Source organism: Pygoscelis adeliae, unplaced genomic scaffold (assembly GCF_000699105.1).
Source record: "Pygoscelis adeliae isolate BGI_AS28 unplaced genomic scaffold, ASM69910v1 Scaffold71, whole genome shotgun sequence".
In the NCBI taxonomy this organism is placed as follows: Eukaryota; Metazoa; Chordata; class Aves; order Sphenisciformes; family Spheniscidae; genus Pygoscelis; species Pygoscelis adeliae.
The window spans coordinates 9171877-9177309 of NW_008824356.1; positions in this window are offsets into that span (position 1 = coordinate 9171877).

A 5433-nucleotide genomic window follows, 5' to 3' on the forward strand; every position below is an offset into this window, starting at 1 on the left:
ATTTATAATGTTTAGAGGGGAGGATGGGGAAGCTGCTTGAAATTATTTCCAAGCAGGTCTTTAAATGCAGATGCTCCGTCCTCGTTCCAAGGTCCACCTCTCCTGTTCACTCTTTCTTACTCTCCTCAGTGTGTGTCTTTGCTGAGCATGCAGAAGGAAGAGAAGCTGTGGATTTATAGCACACTTAATTCTCAAGCAAGTGGGGATCGATATTCAGGACACAAGGCCTGCCCTACCCCGATAACCATAGACCTCCCATCTATCACTGGACACTTCAGGGAAACTCACAAATCACAAATCACTTGGTTATCCCCTCCTGGATTCTTCCACATTCCTTGTTTAAGCTTAGCTGAGTGCACTATGTGACTCTTCCTTTGCTGTTCTACTTCTAAAGTCTTAATGAGAAATTAGGAGAAACAAAGGACAAAGGAAACTGTTTCTTCCTTCAGTGAGTCTGGTAACACTTCAGTATGCTTCAAGAAGTCTCAATGGTTGGTTTGTTACTTGTCTGTACCTCTTTGCAGGTGGCCAATATTTTCAGCCACGACTGGGGTAGAACTTGTTAGTATGCCCCAATCATCCAGGAAGTGGATTAATGTGTCCAAACTGTCTTTGGTCCCAAAGGCAAATTCCCAGTGTTGTCCAACAGCCATTACTGGAACTTGAGGTTGTAGCTGCACACTTGACTGCAATACTGGGAGACCGAAACAAAGCCTCCTGCTCCAGGCGGAGTGGGGGTGCAAAAGAACTACAAAAGGAGGGAATGGGCTCCACAATGAATACTAAAAAAGGTGTTTGAAAAGAACTTGTTCATCAAATCCCTGTTTTTGGCCTTGGCCTAAACCTCAAAACACTCATGGAGCTGCACTGAGCAGCAGCTAATTAAGTTAAAGGGAGCCCGAAGCCAAGTGTGATAACAAGGCAGGCAGAGGCAGTATCATTGCCAGCTGGGGCTGAGACACAATACACCAGCAAGGCAAGTTGGGAACACCCACTTGGTGATGGAAGCCAGAGTTACAAACAGTACGGCGAAGCCCCAGCAAGTCCATAGTGAAAAGGCAGGTTGGAAGTCAAGCCAGGTTGGGGTTTCTGCCAACACCTTTCCAGCTCCACTTCACCTGAAGCTCTAGATTTGTCTTTCTCCTAGTTCTGAACCTAATTCTAAACCTAACCCTAAACCTAACCTGAGTGATTTCCTAGAGAAGCAAGTTGTCAGTGAAGAATTTTGTGCTACCTACCCGTCTAGCAGCCTCTTTGCAGCCCCACTCCACCTGGAATTCTAAGCTTTGTCTCCCTTCTAACCCTAAACGTTATCCCAAACTTAGCTGTGGGCTGAGACTTAAGCCACAAGACAAGCCATGACCCAGAAGAAGTTGTTGGGGAGAATTCTTGATGCAGTTTAATCCTTCCTTTGGCAGCTGCCCTTGCAACCCCACTGCATCTATGACTTTTGGCTTTGTCTCTCTACTAATGCTAACGCTAATCCCAAAACCAAGTGAGCTGAGGCTTAGTCCAAAACCCCCTTCCATAACCTAGAGGAAGTTGTCAGGGAGCATTCTTGGTACAGCTCACCCTTCTTCTGGCATCCCTTTTTCAGTCTCATTGTACCTGGAGCCCTAGGCTTTGTCTCTCTCTGTCCCCTAGGCCTAACCCTAAAGCTAACTCTAACCCTAAGCCTCAGGGTAGGTTGAAACTTAGCCTGAGATCTCTTTCCATACCCTTGAGGAAGCAGCTGTCAGGAAGGAATTCTTGGTGCAGCCCACTCTTTCTTTTTTGGTCCTTTGCAGCCCCACCTCCACCTGGAGCTGTAGACTTTGTCTCCCTGCTCACTGCTCCCTAGACAGTTTTTCTGACTTTCAGGAACTAGTCTCAGTCATCCTTTCTAACTAGGCTCTTGATGTTATTCAGCATTTGTCCAACACATTTCTTTGTTCTGTTCCTCAGATAGGTATCAAGTGTATCAGAGTGTAACAGTTACGTAAGAGCCCACATCTGTTCTGCAGTCTTACTCCTTACTGTGGTTGCCTCTCTGTTCTGTATCTATTGTATCATGCATTCTCCTGATGGATAACATTTATCACTGATGTATTAATTTCATGCATTATCTTTGTCCTTTTATCAAGCATGTATGCAAACTGTGACCATGAACATCACTCTATTTGGTTAAAATGTAATGGCATTTAGAGCAATTTGTGATGTTTTTTTTTCCTCCATACAATCCCACAGATGTCTTATGTAATCACGTTATTCTACTGTGAGACTGCAACTACCTTACTCATTACTTTATTATCTGGCCACCCAATATTACTTCAGTTACACTGCTACAATAGTCATACTTTACATTTTCCTGGTGGTCTTAGCACCACGTGAGTCACATCTTGTTCTTGAGCATTGTTCTTCTGGGAACATTAGTCCAGATCAGGTAAGATCTAAAATATGGTACGTAGTGCCATGTTAATATAAAGAGAAAGTAAGACTTAAGTCAGAAATATCAACATCCGCTACTGTGTTTTATTCATGTAAAGTTAATCAGACTGCTACCACTCCATTTCTAACAAAGAAAATGCCAGATTGCTTGCAAGTGTCTTGGTTATGGGCCTGGCACAGGCAGTGTCTGACTATGATTGCCAACGGCATGACTCTCTAATGCAGCCCATTTCCTGCATCAATGTTTTGGGCTAATTTTCTGTGAGTTGCTTATGATTATTTTAAAACAGTAATTCTATATTGAATACATTTAATTTGCTCCAGTTTTAAAAGCTCAAAAGACAAAATTGTTAGCAGATTACTGTGAGGGTGGGTGGAAAGGGGAAGCATGTTACTAAAACAGTGAATGTCACTTGCAGTGTCAATGGACTTAATATACATGCACGACTATTTGCACATCTTAATTACAGAGATCAGTATTTGATCCAAGGCAAGTTAAACCCTGGATCTTAAGTATGGGTTTCTTGTGCAGGTATGGCCCTAATATGATGTTACAATCTAGATTCTCAAAGCCTTATTGCTTAGATTCAGGAGCTTATGTGGGTAACTGACCTTCAATTTTACCAAAGAAGTTTCTTTCCTTAATTTTTATGGTTAAAATCTTGAATCCTTGAACTTTAAAGGTCATGATAACAGAAGATATATTAAATAGATCTTTAATTTTATTTCATTCTGTAGAAGCTAATAATTAGTAAATTATTCTGGTAGTCTTCTGATTTGCAAATTCAGAAGTAGCAATATTTCAAGAATCCATCAACATAAAAGGCTTTTCACAAACCTATTCTTTTATTACTTTGTGTTAAGGCCCCTTAATAAAGTCCTTATATGCTTTTACCATAATTACTGAAGTTCAGAGACAGTTCTTCTCATTTAGTCCTCTGGCCCCAGGATCTGTCTTGGTAGTTAGGGTTTTGTTATTAATTGCAGATGCCATTATAGGGTGAATTCAGCGCCCTACTAATTCTGGTTTTGGTCCTGAGACACTAAATGATGAAGCTTTTATCTCTCTGAAAATCAAAACTATTATACTTCATTTTGGCAGTTTCTGTAACTATCTCCTGGCAAGCCTCTGTATAGTCCGCACCCTGTCTATTTAAGGAAAATGAACTAGTATTGGCCTAGATTGCTTTTTTAAATCCTCACCTGGAGCATGCACTCTGTTCACATTTTGAGGTCTCCCCTATACAACTACTCAGGAAACAAAATGAGCTTTTAAAAACTATTTATTACCATTTTTCTTCATAATCCACAACTCATAGTTACATGATCAAAAAGATCACTAGTTACAGTTAGAATCAGTCGTTCTAGAGGCTTTTCAGCCATCAGAAAGTTTCTTTCTCTGACAAATCAGGTTGAATAGATGCAGCTCAGTTTATTAGGTTTCTGGAAATCATAACATTTAGCATTTTATTTCTTCAATACATTTAATCAGCTTTAAGAAAGATCAGAAGTTCTCAAACTTTTTTATTTGGTGCCTGTCTTAATGAGTCAAAACAAGTGCTGATTATATGAGAGTGTCGTGGTTTAACCTCAGTCAGCAACTGAGCACCACACAGCCACTCACTCACTCCCCCCACCCCAGTGGGATGGGGGTAAGAATCAGAATAGTAGAAGTGAGAAAACTCATGGGTTGAGATAAGAACAGTTTAATAATTGAAATAAAATAAAATAGTAATAATAATAACAACAATAATAATAATATACAAACCAAGTGATGCACAATGCAATTGCTCACCACCCGCCAACCGATGCCCAGCCAGTTCCCGAGCAGCGGTCCCCCCGGCCAGATTTCCCCCAGTTAATGTACTGAGCATGATGTCACATGGTATGGAATAGCCCTTTGGGCAGTTTGGGTCAGCTGTCCTGGCTGTGCCCTCTCCCAGCTTCTTGTGCACCTCCAGCCTTCTCAGTCGGTAGAGCATGGGAAGCTGAAAAGTCCTTGACTAGTGTAAGCACTACTGAGCAACAGCTAAAACATCGGTGTGTTATCAACATTATTCTCATCCTAAATCCAAAACACAGCACTGTACCAGCTACTAGGAAGAAAATTAACTCTATCCCAGCCAAAACCAGGACAGAGAGACACAAGGTCATGTTCTGGATTTTCTACATAATTTCTACCTAATTAGTCTCCTTAAAAAGTGAAAAATCAATGAAATGTCTTAAGAGGAGGATTACTTGCTAAGCTTCATGCCCATAACTAGAAAAATGAAAACATTTATTCAGAAGGAAGGAGATTCCTCTGAGAAATTTGGATAATACCCATAATTTTTCTGCCAGAAGTCTAGATGATATCCACCAGCTTTAAACAGGAAGAAGAACAGAAGGAAGATACTTGGCGAGTTTGCCAAGACATGTAATAACCATACAGACAAATAATAAATAGCAGAAAATGCCCCACAGTTGAAAGTGCACTCCAGGTCCAGTTGATGATTGATAATGAATGGGACAAGCCAGGGGGCCCTTATTTCTCAACACCTTCATCAGTGACCTGTGAGATGACACAGATTGCTCCTCAACAAATTTTCTAATCATACTGAATTAGGGGGAGTGGCTGACACAACAAATGGCAGAGCTTCAGACCAGAGGGATCTTGAGACATCAGGGGATTAGGCCAGCAGAAAATCCATAAAGTTCAAGAGAGAAAGTGAAAAGTTCTGTATGCAGGACAGAAACCCCACCCATGTATTGATGATACCAGCTGGGATGCAATTGACTGAGTAGCAGCCCACAGAAAAGGACCCAGGTGTTAAGGTGGACACCAAGTTGAATATAAACCAGCAGCGTGCTTCCATCGTAACTAAGGCAACCGCAGCTGTGGAAATGTTAGTAGAAATGTGAACAGAACAAAGGAATATATTCTCCCCCTCTGCTTAGTGGTAATGAGGTCACATCTAGGATAACCTAGCCAGTATTTGGTTCCCTATTTCAAGAAAAATATTGAGA